This window comes from Berghia stephanieae, chromosome 5 (genome assembly GCF_034508935.2).
Source record: "Berghia stephanieae isolate SIO BIC M18660-M18661 chromosome 5, UCSD_Bste_1.3, whole genome shotgun sequence".
In the NCBI taxonomy this organism is placed as follows: Eukaryota; Metazoa; Mollusca; class Gastropoda; order Nudibranchia; family Aeolidiidae; genus Berghia; species Berghia stephanieae.
In genome coordinates this window covers 53,407,330-53,423,966 of record NC_088364.1, presented here as the reverse complement: position 1 = coordinate 53,423,966, position 16,637 = coordinate 53,407,330, and positions in this window count along the sequence as shown.

The window sequence follows — 16,637 nt, the reverse complement described above, 5'->3', positions numbered from 1 at the left end:
TTTCTTGCTTTGTCTGGTACCTTTCACACACACACACACTTGTTCAATTCTTTTTCTTACACCGGTGCCTGCTCCTTAATTCCTTAACCTTATATCGACTCATCAATCGAGTCTGCCCGTTCTTATTCTTTTCTATTGTATTCTTTGGCTGTTGATTTATTTTTTTTACCAATTCGTGTTGAAACCCAATTTATTTCTTCCGTTCTTGCTGCTGTGTTTGAAGACGTTTTAGTTTGATCGATGAAATATTTCAAAAATGAAGGCTTAATTTTAACGCCCATAGCAATCACAAATTAAAAAGAAGATCAGCATCTTTGCAAGGCCGTGTCATTGTTAGAAACAAATGTGACTCATAGCGTCAATTCGGTATTATATATTATATAGGATATAAATAGAGTGAAAAAAAAATGTGTAACCATAAATTTTTATAGTCTGGATAATACAGTTAAGTGAGAGTTACTCATAAATGTGGATGGCAAAAACAATAACAAAGAACCGAGTGACGTCAACTTCATTCTCTCTATAGATAAAACGAACTTGACGTCACCCACCTTTTTGTTTTTGTTTTTAGCCAGCCATTTTTATGAGTAGTTCTCACTAAATTCTATCAATCAGACTATAAACATTCAAGGTTACATACATTTTTGTGTGTTGGAACGTTATTTCCGGCTGGCGAACTGTTGTGAGCTTTTTGGATAAACGCAATACATCAGTATAAAATTGTTAATTCTCTGTACGATGTGGATCCAATTGATAGAACGAAGATGACGTCTCTCTGTTCTTTTTGCCATTGCTTTTTTCATTGAATCCAGATGCGAATATGATTAATGTTTGTCATAATAAAAAAGCAAATGTGAATTATTCATATTGTTTCAATCTCACATCATGTGTAAGGTATTGGACGCATTGCAACGATATACAGAGTATCCATACAGTATTTTCCTGATTTCAAAGACTCATTATTCTTAAACCGTTATAGGTATTTACATCTGATTTTCACCATCATCAATGGAAAAGCCATACATTTATGCCCATTATAGACATAGACCCACATTACATCACCATATTTACCAAAAATCAACATGAACTTAAAAGATCTCAGTTTTTCTCTCCTTCTATTTTGGAATAGCAACGAAACCGCCTGGTCGACGGGAGTGTACTCAATCTCTTACTATGTGACTCAACAAATTTTATCCTATGTTTAAAAAAGTCGTTTTCCTTTAATGGGTTGTAAACTGAGCTATGAAAGTTGTTGATCTATCTTTGACGATGTTGATCCATACAATCACGTTACACAAAAAGATTTGTGTCGTACTTTCGTCATTCCGAAATAGAAGGAAAGAAAAATGTTGTATTTTAAGTTCAGGTTGATTTTGCTAAATTTGGTGATGTAATGAGGGTATACGACTAAATTTATGACTTTTCCTTGAAGATGGCGAAAATCAGATGCAAATATCTATTACGCTTAAGAATAATGAGTCTTTGAAATCAGGGAAAGACTTTATGGACACTCTGCTATTAAGCCTTATAAAAAAGGTCAAATAAGGGATATGTCAGCGATTTTTAAATCAGTTTAATTGTCGTAAAAAAAACTTGCGTTGAAAAATTTGGCCAGAAAACTCGTCCTTCAAATATCGATCGATATAAATAACCCTCCTCTTGGCAAAAACTCTCAAAACTGCGCCCTCGCGAATCGAATAGCATATCTTATATTTGCTCACTATGGGGGCATAAAATAATCATTTTTTACAATCATTCGTGAAGTCAACTGTACATTTATATAGTTTTGGGAGATGATAAGTTTTCCTTGTAAATCATCTCTTTATTGTGAACTGTTAAATTTGTTTTGTTTTGAATATTATTATTTGTAAACATTTGAGTGTATTCCTCTTAATCAGCTTCTATCTGGGTGAAAAATTTAGGTGATCTCAATGTACACTGATAGTGTGCTCTATGAATCTACATATTTCCTTATTTTAACATATTCCGTTTTCTTCCTTTTTCTCATACGCACACTATTGTAAATCTGGAAATTTTCCCCCATTTCCTTACATTTTACTGACTTAAATGCTTCGCCGTAAAAACAAACAAACAAACAAACAAACTACGATATCACTAATCCTCTCTTTTAGAATATGTAGGGGTACAGATACAGAGCATGCTGACAGACCGTTATAGCTCCCTCTCGAAACACACTTTCTGTTCTGCTTGACTTGCTCTTCAACACTTGTTGACCATTATTATAGATTGGTCCTTAATGCCAGATAAAACGGATGGATCAATACTACCCGTTTGTAGTAATATAATTGGAGATCAATTCATACTTATGGAACGCTCTGAACACTATAGAAAATAGTCCTTCAGAGTCATCAAGCCCATGGAGACGGAGTTTATTCCGGTTTCTATAGATAGTATGCGCTTGGCTAAGGAGCTCACAGCATTGCCATCCGGAAGTATAACGAACCAACACACAAAAATATGTGTAACCATGGACGTTTATAGCCAGTTTGGTGAGAAGTACTCATAAACGCGGATGGCAAAAAAAAAAACAATAACAAAGACCTGAGTGACGTCAATTTCGTTCTATCTATAGCGTTAAATGGGCAATAGCAATTTATTGCTATCCTCACTGACCTACCGCAAAGTAGTTTCCGCCAGATCTAACAGATCTCTTAGGGAAGACTCCAATAATCCAGGCGATAGCCACATATATGGACCAAGGTCCAATACTTTTCGAGACTATCAAAGAAACTTTCTTGCTTGTTTTTTGTTTTTCAAAAATAATTGTGTGATTTTTGAGTTTTGTTTTCCCCGTTGTAGTCATCAAAAAGATTGCTTAATGACCTCATAATAGTGTACACTGCGATGGTCAAAAGAAGATAGAGCGTAGCCTCCATAAACTCATCCCTAAAATCCCTGGCACATCTCTATAATATATTCTTATCCTTATCTTATCTTCTAAAAGGCTAACTAGGATAATAATATCCTGGGGCAGCCTGGATCAGCGGTACGGTCTTTGCTTCGTTCGATCACCCGCCGCTGCTGATGTGTGGCCTTGAGCAAGTCACATCGCCCTAGCTCAATTTGCGGCGCTGCACTGCGTCTGACGCTTGGGTTATTCCAGTCTTCCCTTGGAATGGACCCTTGAGACAAATTTCCCCTATGGGATGAATAAAGGGAATTTTATTTTATTTTATTTTATTTACTCCAATGCTTCCAATGCCTTATACATGATATGATATTAATGTTGAAACAATCTTAATAATTATTTGAAAGGCAGGGAGGTTAGCTTAAATAGTCTCGACTACACCAGGGATTGACCTCGGTCATGACCGACTAGAGTACTATAGTTGCGTCATGACCTCGGTCCTCTTGCTTGTGCCGCGAATGCTCTACCGGATGAGCTTTGAATACTATGATCGGTCTTAATTTGTTGTTGTTGTTGTTGTCGACTCCAGGTCGGGGGACATCGGGAGAGGGAATTGCCAGTTGGATAAATTGACACTCAGAAAATCTGGGTTCGGCTCCCGATATCGTTATTTTTTTTTCTTGAGCAAGATACTTAGACTCTATTCCTCACTTCGTGTTAATGTTTGCGGTTGAGGTTTGGATTATTTATTTTTTACTCGAATAGGCTTAAAGACCAATTTCCAGTTGGAATAAATACATTTTATTTATTTGATTTATTTCTAACTTTCATTGACGAGATGGAGCAGATCTTCATGCCAGACAAAGGACTGATTAACCAGTTAACTGCCGTATTCTGGAAAGATACGTGTTTAAAATTTGACCAGAAACATCCTTCAAATATTGATCGAATCGAATGGGCCTCACCAAAGGCAAAACCTCTCAAACATTGGATCTCTTGATTAAAGTCCCAGGTTTGAGAGTTTTTTTTCCCCTGTCGAGGGTCATTTAAATAGATCGATCTTTGAAGGACGAGTTTTCAGGCCAAATTTGTTTTAAATATGTGTCTTTCCAGAGTATCTATCGCAGTTAACTGGTTAATATCGATGGTTTCCAGATTTGATTTGGTATATTTGTATTTCAACAAAAGTTTGGGGGTTTGGGGTTTGTTTATGTCAATATCGTGGTCAATGAAACAAGCCTATGTTTAATATTGATATGTTGCATGTTTTTGTTGTGATATGATGATAAGAAAAAGCATATGAAAATTAAAATAGGGCATCTTTCACAGACTCACCATACTCGACGTGCTTTATTTACAATAGTTAGTTTGTCCCTTTAGCAGGCCAGTCATTGGAAACAAATTTGCATTTTATATATAGAGCAAATCGCATAAAATACGTCCATATATGCTAAAAACCTTACAACATCAGGAATTGTTATAGGAAGGCACTTATTCACACCAGGGTCGAGCGGGGCAATATATTTAAAGTGCATTACTCAATGGGATAGCTTGGCTCAGCGGTACGGTCTTTGCTTCGTAATCCGAAAGGTACCGAGTTCGATCACCCGCCGCTGCGCTGTGTGGCCTTGAGCAAGTCACCTAGCCCTAGCTCAATTTGCGGCGCTGCATTGCGGCTGGCGCCTTGATTATTCCAGTCTTCCCTTGGAGTAGACACTAGAGACAAATCTGAATAAAGGGAATTTTATATTCATATTTTTTTTATGACACAACACCGGAGCCAGAGAGTTGTCGCCCATCTGGTCACTAACGACGCCCAACAGTGTTTGCAGTTGTTATAAGATACCGCCATGGTTAGCTATTGACGTAATCCATCTGATCAATGTCTCAGTTGTGGATATTGATGATATGTGCTTAGGTTAAACACTCACAATATCCATCAGTCACATGAACAATACACAAGATTATATGTAACATTTGACGTTTATAGATAGTATGCGCTTGGCTAAGAAGCTCATAACATTGCCATCCGGAAGTATAACGGACCAACACACAAAACTGTGTGTATCCATGAACGTTTATAGTCAGGTTAATACATGCAGTGAGCATTACTCATAAACGCGGATGGCAAAAAACAATAACAAAGACCCGATTGACGTCATCTTCGAACTATCTATAGATGCGGTGCGCTTGGCAAAGAAGGTCACAACATTGTCATCTGGAAGTATGTATAACGTACCAACACACAAAACTATGTGTATCCTTGAACGTTAAAAGTCTGGTTAATACAATTTAGTGAGACTTATTCATAAACGCAGATTGCAAAAAGCAATGACAAAGACCTGAGTGAAGTCAACTTCATACTATCTATAGTTTCATTGATACCACTTATTGAGAACTTGTCAGCGAACAGGTTTTATTAAAATGATAATAGAGAGCTCAGTGACGTCAACGTCATTTGTTCTATGGATAGTATGCGCTTGGCTGAGGAGCTCACAACATTGCCATCCGGAAGTATAACGGACCAACACACAAAACTTTGTATAACCATAATCGTTTATAGTCAGGTTAATACAGTTTAGTGAGAATTACTCATAAACGCGGATGGCAAAAAACAATGACAAAGACCTGAGTGACGTCAACTTCTCACTATCTTTCCTATCAATATTGCCATGTTTGTGATATTTCGAATGTTTTCATAAAATCAAATAGTTTGCTTAGTCGAGTATTTCGAACCATTCTATTTTTCACACATTTATCATCTCGATACAATCTTTTTACTTTATTTTTCCATAGGAACCGAGAATTTGCATAATCAGGCGGTACCTCGCACTGTACATGTATGTATATGTGTATGTATGTATGTATGTATGTATGTATGTATGTATGTATGTATGTATGTATGTATGTATGTATGTATGTATGTATGTATGTATGTATGTATGTATGTATGTATGAATGTATGTATGTATGTGCGGCTATGTGGTCTTGTGGTATGACACTCGCTTTGGGATCGGAAGGTCCTGGGTTCGAGCCTCGCGCTCGGCGCATAGTTGAGTCCTTGGAAAAGGCTCTTTACTCATATTCTCTCACCGTACTCAAGTGTAAAATAAGTACTTGGCCGTTTACAGCGTTGTCTTTGTCCGAAAAATTGTAATATCGCCTAACAGGCGGCATGTCCCGTCCTACATGTTAAATGTTGCTGTTGACCAGGGACCCCTTGTAAAGCGCTTTGAGCACATTTAGTGGATATTGCGCTATAAAAAGCTCAATTTTTTTTTTGCTTTAAAATGCCGCTTGCAGCTTCTCGAGTGCGACAGTCTACTTCATACATATTACCCATTGTCATACTCCAAAGGCTGCAAGATCTGTAATCATCCGTCAGATACGGTATCTCACGTTGTAAACGGATGTACAAAATTCAAATTAATATATCAAAAACGACACAATAGAATTGTTGACATTATTTTTGACAAAATACCTAAAAACGACACTACTCAAATTTTCAAAGACACATTCATCAGTCCAAGTTTTTTCGACAGTGACAAATCCTCATTTAATACTAACAGTAATCGACCGGACATTTTAAAAATCAACAAAGAAATGAAAACAGCCCAAATTGTTGAAATTTCAGTCCCATTTGATGCTCATATTAACAAGTCATTCTAAACTAAATTTGAAAAGTACTTTCCTTTATGCATGGAAATAAATGCCCTTTGATATAAATCCGAGGTTATCGTTCTTTCTGTAGGTAGCCTCGGCTATGTCCATGGTAGATTTGTGAATGGCTTAAAGATTCTGGGCATTAAAAGCAAAGAAGCAAAAGTACTTTCAAAATATATAAGCAACAGTGCCATCATTGGCTCTTATAAAGTTTGGAGACAAAGATGTAAAATTCATAATAATTAGTAGCACTACATATTTAATAATATAGATATTTGTCTATTTATATATCCCTCTATCTATATGTATCCATCTATTTGTCAAATATTCCAAATATATCATTGTAATAATCGATTTAATTATTATTATTATTATTATTATTATTATTATTATTATTATTATTATTATTATTATTATTATTATATTATTATTATTATATCATTCATCATTATTATTATTATTATTATTATTATTATTATTATTATTATTATTATTATTATTATTATTATTATTATTGTCATTATTATCATCATCGTAATTATTAGCACTGTTGTTATCATCACCACAATTATCAACATTATTATTATTATAGTGGTAGGGATTATTATTAATATCATTGTTATTATTATTATTGTTGTTGTTATTATTATTAATATCATTGCTGCCGTTGTTACTCTCATCGTCGTCGTCTCCATCACCGCCATGGCCACCACTGTTATTGTCAGCATCGCCGACATCATCATCGTCATTGTCATCATCATCATCGTCATCATCATCATCATCATCATCATCATCATCATCATCATCATCATCATCTTCATCATCGTCATCATCGTATTCATCATCATTATCATCGTCATCAACACTAAAATCATTATTACCTCTGAGACATTCTGTGGCAGAGTCTGAAACTTCACTGTTCAAATTAATACTCCAGCTCTATACATTGTACATTATTTTAGGAAATGGTATTATGTCAATGAATATGTTACCCTTGTTACATTAACATGCATATTTCCTAAGATAAACAATTTTGATATGTATGTATGTATGTATGTATGTATGTATGTATGTATGTATGTATGTATGTATGTATGTATGTATGTATGTATGTATGTATGTATGTATGATGTATGTATGTATGTATGTATGTATGTATGTATGTATGTATGTATGTATGTATGTATGTATGTATGTATGTATGTATGTATGTATGTATGTATGTATGTATGTATGTATGTATGTATGTATGTATGTATGTATGTATGTATGTATGTATGCATGTATGTATGTACACTAGTTATCTATCTAAACTATATATTTATCTATCAATTTATCTATTTATTCATGCATGTATATTATATGTCTGTATATGCATGTAAGCACCCATGGAGAGTGTTTGAGAATGTTGGGACCTGTGAATATGCATTTATATATATAATCTTGGACCCACAACAAGACAAAATTTATGTCCGATGGTTCAAATCCATGTTATACGAATAAGAAAGACAAACTGCACAATTGCCTCTGCCGTCCAGAAGTTGTTGGGTAGCTAAATTTGTTAGATTTAGTGGAAACTACTTTGCGCTAATTGTTAATGCCTATTTTACGCCACAGACACCAACCAGAATAGATTCCGACGTCATTGCCTTTTATTGGAATAACATGTTAAAAAAGGATTTCCTCTGGGGTTGACATAAATAAGTGAAAATATTTGACAGACTTAGTCAAAAATAAAATATTTAATATCAAAGCCGCTATTAGTTTGAAAACTCTAAACACAAGACATTTTAATTTAATTTTGGCCAGCAAACTATTGCGATCTAATATCAATGGATTGAAAGGAACCATAACTCTTCAGACAACATCAAAAATGAAACGTCTTTTATATCTTATGGATGAGATTTTTTTCTATCAAGTTGCAAGTCATTTCAACAGTTCGACACATGAAGTTGGAGTTTTACGGCCAACACGTAAAATGCGTTTTAGTCGGAGTTCGACGGACTTGGTTAAAAATTCGCCCAACATTTTCAAAGAGAGAAGAAGAGGAAAGGGGGGAGGGGGATTTTATTGGGAGGTGTGTCTATAATAATATGTAATTAATTGACTGAAGCTGATGACAGTGCCTTGGTAGAGTAGCTTAACATTTCCTGATAGCTTGATGTCACACCACTAAAGACAGGTGGAACCTGGTGTGCCAGCACCTTCGAAAATATCGTAGAATTGCGATTTTTTGGCTCCAGAAGCAGAACCATTAACTCCCGAAGGAATGCACACATTCAGTTCATTTTTTTCCAGGTAAGATAATTTATGGAATTCCCTCCACGACAATTTCAGAAATTCTGAGAGTTATGAGAAATTGACTTGACAACTAGAAAACATTTCTGCCATAGAACATAATTATAGTGATACACACAATCCCCCACCACATACATTTTGGGTCTATCTTTAGCATTGAAGCTGTAATCGTATAGATTGGATCGACGTGCACTTATATAGCCGTTTACAAAAGAAACCAGAACGTTTTTTTCTGCTAATAGTTCCATACTCGTTGGAACAAATAAAAAGAAATATACACAGTTGGAAACTAGTTTTCTTTTGCTGTATGATTTATTGAATTTGTGTAAATGACGAAAAGTTGCAGATATTTAAAACAATCATTGAAAATTGATTTTGCGAAATCGGGCACAAAATTGAAATCAGCACATATGACGCACTTCAGGGTTTTGTATGTCCATTGTTGTTAGAATTGATCAATGCCACAACTCTTTGCCCCTTTGATGATGTAAGCTGATTGACTATTTCTGCTGGTAAATCACCAAATTGTATTAATTTTTCGAATAATTCACCGAATTTTATACAGCTTTCTTGTCTTTTTGTTTTATTAGTCCACATAAAATCCCACATGTTATGTTCAATAGGATTCATGTCACAATACACAGCTGAGCACTGGCTCATCACCCTTACATTTGAATAGTTCGGTAAAGCAATTATTTTTCCAGTCTGTGTGTCGAGGCGTTACCAAACAGGAACATCACCATTTGAGTATTCTAATTCCGAATAAACGGGACCACTGTAGTGTTATACATTGTTAATATGTTGTGTTGCGAGCTTTAGTAACATTTTGTTATTTATTGTTATTTTGCAGTTGTTACCCTAAAAGTAATTTTGTCAACTAAATAAAGTTACAGTGGTGACCCCGACGTGATGATTGAACACACCCTTCAACATGCCAAGCAATCAGGATACCCATGAAGCCAACGCAGTTTGATAACTACCAACCTTTTGGCCCCAAAGTTCACTCAGCTGTTATCTACACGGCCAGCACTCACTTCGCCCACGTTTTCATGTCCCACAACAAAGCATTCTGTGGAACACCATATAACCACAACGGGCCCTCCGGTACACTCAAAAGCACGCCGTCTGGCACCAGACAAACTAGCAGTAGCAAAATCGGAGTTTGACAACATGGAGGCTCTAGGAATCGTACGTTGTTCCAACAGTCCGTGGGCATCGCCTCTACATGTGGCACCTAAACCCAATGGAGGTTGGAGACCATGTGGAGACTACCGCAGGTTAAACGGTTCTACTACTCCAGATCGCTACCCGATTCCTCACATACAAGACCTCTCAGCAAGACTATCAGGTTGCAAAATCTTCTCAAAAGTTGACCTCATTCGCGGTTACCATCAGATCCCAGTCCACGAGCAGGACATCCCCAAGACAGCAATCATAACCCCATTTGGCCTCTATGAATTCCTCCGGATGCTCTTTGGGTTAAAAAACGCTGCACAGACTTTCCAGAGACTGATGGACACAGTTTGTCAGGGTTTGGACTTCACAATTGTTTACCTTGATGACATCCTCATAGCTAGCAAAAATGCAGAAGAACACAAAAAACACTTGAATGCCCTTTTTGATAGGCTAGAGAAATATGGATTAGTGGTGAATTCCGACAAGTGCATTTTCGGGGTGAAAGAGATTGATTTCCTTGGACACAGGATCAGTTGTCACGGAGCAACTCCTCTTCCAGCGAAAGTGGAGGCAATTCGCTCATTCCCCATCCCTACAACAACATCAGGCCTACAGGAATTTGTTGGCATGGTCAATTTCTACCACCGTTTCGTGCCAGCTGCAGCTCAACTAATGCAACCACTTTACAAGGCATTGGCCGGTCAAACAAAAAAATCTGCACCCCTTCAATGGACAAATACCCTACAACACGCTTTCAAGTCAACAAAAGAAGCCTTGGCCCAAGCAACTATGTTGTCCCACCCGCAGACATCAGCTCCTACTTCACTGACAGTAGACGCTTCTGATATAGCGATGGGGGGAGTACTAGAACAAAACATTGACGGCCAATGGAAACCTCTCGCCTTTTTCAGCCGCCAGCTTCGTCCTCCGGAACAGAAATACAGCGCTTTTGATCGGGAGCTCCTGGCTGTCCACTGTGGCGTTCGGCATTTCCGTTACTTCTTGGAAGGACGAATATTCACCATTTTCACGGATCATAAACCACTAACATTTGCAATGAACAAGGTTTCAGAACCATGGTCCGCACGCCAACAACGACAACTATCTGCCATCTCAGAATTCTCAACTGATATCCAACACATATCAGGAAAAGACAATCCAGTAGCTGATGCGTTGTCAAGAACAACAGTAGAACACGACACCTCAGAAGACTTCGGTCTCAGTGCGATTTCTGAGGGAATAGATTATGAGGCCATGGCAACAGCTCAATTGAATGATGAGGAGATCCAATCACTACGCACCTCAAAAACATCCCTGCAACTGAAAGACATTTCTTACGGGACTAATGGCACTACAGTTCTCTGTGACATATCGACCGGAAGAGCACGGCCAGTGGTTCCCAAATCATGGCAACGAAAGATGTTCGACGCCATCCATGGTCTTTCACATCCAGGAATCAGAGCTACCCGCCGACTAATTTCACAGAAAATGGTATGGAAGGGAATGACGAAACAGATCAATGCATGGGCAAAGACCTGCACATCATGCCAAAGGGCAAAGTACACAGACACACGAGGGCGCCCCTTGGAGAATATGAAAAACCCAGCGGACGTTTCAGCCATGTCAACATCGATTTGGTTGGACTACTGCCCCCCTCACGTGGTTATACATATCTGCTTACGATGGTGGACAGATTTACCAGATGGCCTGAAGCAATACCCATTACCAGTACTGACACAGAAGAAATAGCACGAGCATTCATCGCACACTGGGTTGCTAGATTCGGAGTACCAGAGAACATTTCATCAGACCGAGGACCACAGTTCACTTCACAGTTGTGGTCAAACGTGTGCACACTCCTTGGTACTCAAATCAAACAAACAACAGCTTACCATCCCCAAGCAAATGGATTGGTTGAACGTTTCCACCGCCGCATGAAGGAAGCCGTTCGAGCGAAACTAGAAGGACCAAACTGGAGTGATCAACTTCCCTGGGTGATGTTAGGTATACGTACTGCCCCAAAAGAAGACCTCGATACCTCGTCGGCAGAACTCGTATATGGGGCACCTATTACAGTACCTGGAGACTTTGTTCCTGGTCCGGATCCCAACACCAATACTCCTGAAATGTTGAAAAACCTCCGTGAGAAAGTGGGTCAACTTCGTCCAGTTCCTCCGTCCACGCATAAAAAAGCAACAAGCTTCGTACCACGGGACATCAGCGAAGCTAAATACGTGTTCATACGTCATGATGGACATCGAAGACCACTCCAGGCTCCGTACACATGACCGTATAGAGTTCTAGAAACCGGTGACAAAGTTTTCAAACTACAAGTAGGAAACAAAGAAGGCTCAGTCTCAATCGACAGACTAAAACCCGCACACTGTGACATTGATCAACCTTTCAGGTACATGAACCACCACGAACGGGAAGACCGAAGAAAGCACAGAACACGGGAGAGAGTAAAACGGGTGCAACCAACCAGGAGAAACGTATGATCTTTCCTGATGAGGAAACGTTGCAGACCGAATCCAAACGCACTGAAAGGGGACGATTATCCAAACCCCCTGATCGGCTGGATTTATGACAAATGAACAAAAGCTCTGGCGGGAGCTATGTAGTGTTATACATTGTTAATATGTTGTGTTGCGAGCTTTAGTAACATTTTGTTATTTATTGTTATTTTGCAGTTGTTACCCTAAAAGTAATTTTGTCAACTGAATAAAGTTACACCACCATTGGTTCAAGAACATCTAAGTTTTATCATTAGCTCAGTTTTTCTACCACTAATTATCACTCAACACACCATAATATGGTCGATTTTTTTTCTTCATTTATTGTTTGGTCATCAATTGAAACGTTCACGTCGACGTCGATAACACGAAGTTCGTTTGCTTCTGGAATTAACTTCAAAAAAGCAATCAGTCTGTAAACAAAATGCCGTCCCACATTTCGGATCCCAGTCCTGTGCCCATCTTAGTCGAGAAACATTGTGCAAAGTGGTCACCTTTGGTCAAATTAAGGGTTTGTGACATTTCAATCTTTTGGTGCGGCAACTGCTGCATAGCAACGCTTATTTGAAATAAATATCTGAAATATTTTTGATGCGCATTTACATGTAACATTTGAACCAACCTGTTTGGAGGTCCGCATCGGATCCTCACTGTGTCAATAAAGGCATGCAATATATCAACAGAGAGAAAAATGTGTCTACTTTTTAAAGATAAATACCACATACCAATATGCGTTCTCTTATGTGAGATAATAGCAAATTCAAACTGTCTAGTTATTTTCTTTTGTAAATGACTATATAATATGTATACGCCGAATCCAGATAAAACGTTGCAAATGACGAAACTAGACGATTCGACATTATTGAATGAGATTATGTTTATCTTTTCCTCCCTCGTGTATTGTGTTTGTAGGTTAATTTGAATATAAATATTTTTTTTATTTATGTAAACCAAAACGGTATAGGCAAGCCATTATTATGGACTATTCCTTGGAGACAGACCCAAAGGAGTCAAATAAATTTGACGCTAGTAGACCTGAAGAGTCTCTCTTTTCATACGACCCATTTCCCAAACTTTATCTAACATTCTTAATTCAACGAAAATTAACGTGGTGTTTTTAGTTCAAAAATATTTTGATCGCGCCATAAGAGAAGATATTTCAAGCAAGAAACAACCTTTTATGGTGTTTACTTCATGATTTTATTTTCAAGGCGATGTTTTTTTTTCTTTCCACGTTGAACAAACATCGATTTTTGTACTTCTAAAATAAAGAAAAAGGTTTTTAGTTGTTGTTGGTCATTCGTACATTCATGGGCCTATTCTTGGTGGATACTATTTTGGATACAATATTGTATATAATTTTAATGGATTTTAAAAAGGCTTATAAACTAAAAATCTCGAAAATATTGTGAAACGTGTGGAAGAATGTGTGACGGATGTGAAAGAGTGGATGGATGCAAACAAGTTGAAAATGAATGAGTCAAAAACAGAAGTGATGATTGTGGGAAATAGAGGGCAGTTGAAGGTGAATGATGGTCTTGAGGTGTTGATTGGGGGTAAAAAGATCAAAGTTTCAAAGTCTGTGAAAAATTTGGGTGTCTATTTTGATTCAGAAATGAAAATGTCAGCTCACATTTCTGCTCTCTGTAAATCTTTATACTTTCAATTGAAGAAAATCAGTTCGATCCGTCAGTATATTGCAATTGGAACATGTAAAACATTGGTTGTTTCCCTCATTTTTTCGAAACTAGACTATTGTAACTCGCTGCTTGTCAACTTGCCTCAGGCTTCTATTAAACAATTGCAACTACTGCAAAACAGTGCAGCAAGATTAGTTTTTGGCAAAAAAAAATTTGATCATGCAACCCCTTTGTTGGCCTCTCTCCACTGGTTGCCCATTGAAAAGCGCACATATTACAAAGCAGCGTGTCTTGTTTATAAGTGTTTGGCTGGTATAGCACCGGCATATCTCACAGATCACGTGGTCATGTGTAAATTTGAAAATTACACTTTAAGATCATGTAATGACCAAACGAAAATTTCGGAAAAAAGATCAAGAACAAAATTTGGTGATAGATCGTTTGCTTGTTTCGGCCCCAAGATTTGGAATGAACTACCACGTGGTCTGAGGGAGTGCAAGTCTTTACCTACTTTTAAAAAGAATCTCAAGAAACATTTTTACTGTATTTGTTTTTCTTGACTCTATATGAATCCTTGATTTGGCTATGAATTGTTATTGTTGTTATTATTTTATTTTTTTATTTTTTCACTTAAAATTGATATTTATATTGTTAAGTGCCCAGAGCTTGTGTTTTACACGAGAATGAGCGCTATATAAATGTGTATTATTATTATTATTATTATTATTATTATTATTATTATTATTATTATTATTATATCTTTTATCTCATCTTATGTTATTTTAGACTTAATATAGGAAAATAGCATTCCATTAGCTTTTACTTTTAAGCAGATTGTGAGACGACACAACGGACAATCAATGTCTGTTTGTTGCGTGTTCTTATTTGCAAGTCTGATAGATAACCCAAATTGTTATGGTCTCATTGTTGTAATGGAAATATTCTCAAATCAAGGCAAAATCTTTTCCATTACAACAATGTTAAATCAAGCCCATAAATGCGTTCGGTTTTTCAGACCTGCCAATATTATGTGCATATAGTCTGGTTTCTATTCATTTCTTCTTCACATTCTTGTTTTCATCATATTATCCCGAACTCATATCATAGGACAGCAGTTAGCCAAGGATGTGGTTTTAAGATCCGGTTCAAATTACAAAATTCTGCGATATTCTAATGACTAAAAATGGCATCCAATAATGGCCTTAAATTAGAATTTAATTTGACAAGACGCATCATGCTTGTATTATGACGAAGTGAATGAAGAGCGAAACAAGTGGATTTTAATTGATAATATTCAGAATAACAAAGTTAAGATTTTTCTATTTAAGAATTGACCATCAGTTTCATCACTGAAAGCAAATTGAATTAATTCGATTTTCATAAATTATGACCCATTATACCAATCTGTTTTTATGTCGGGTGTGCTAAATGAAGAAAGTAAATTTGAATATAATAGTAGGATTGGAAAATAGGACATTTTAGTTATATCTATATTTATTTATATTTATTTATATATTAAAGTCAAACTGGCTACATCAGATAGACAGGTTTTATTAACCGTGTTCTGGGATTTCGATGGTATATTATTTCACACAGAATTTTCACCTGAAGGTGTCAACTTCAAATTTAGATCGATATTAAGAGACTTTGAAAAAAGTAAAATGCACGTAGAAAGATAGACGGATACAGGGATATGTTTATAGATAGATAGATAGAAAGATAATAATAGTTGTTTATATCTATCTATATGTACATATCTATATATATATATTATATATATATATATATATATATATATATATATATATATAAATCATATATATATATATATTGTTTATATCTATCTATATGTACATATATATATATATATATATATATATATATATATATATATATATATAAATCATATATATATATATGATTTATATATATATATATATATATATATATATATATATATATATATATATAGATAGATAGATATGTACATATAGATAGATATACACAACTATTATTATCTTTCTATCTATCTATCTATAAACATATCCCTGTATCCGTCTATCTTTCTACGTGCATTTTACTTTTTTCAAAGTCTCTTAATATCGATCTAAATTTGAAGTTGACACCTTCAGGTGAAAATTCTGTGTGAAATAATATACCATCGAAATCCCAGAACACGGTTAATAAAACCTGTCCATCTGATGTAGCCAGTTTGACTTTCTTGGGGATGATGTTGAATTTTCGCGTCTGGCTCATAGAGAAATACCCAGGTTTCTTCATATGTCACAATTTGGCGTTTAAAAAAAATCTTCACTTTCTCTTTTATGCCAATTCTTCACTCTTGTTGCTGATTGCTGTCTCCGACTACTGATAAGATCACTTAGAAAACAAGTCGCTATATTTTGGTCTTTAAAACGTTTGGTCCACCTTCTCATATTGCTGAGATGAACTATATTGTACTATCGCCACAAACTGCAT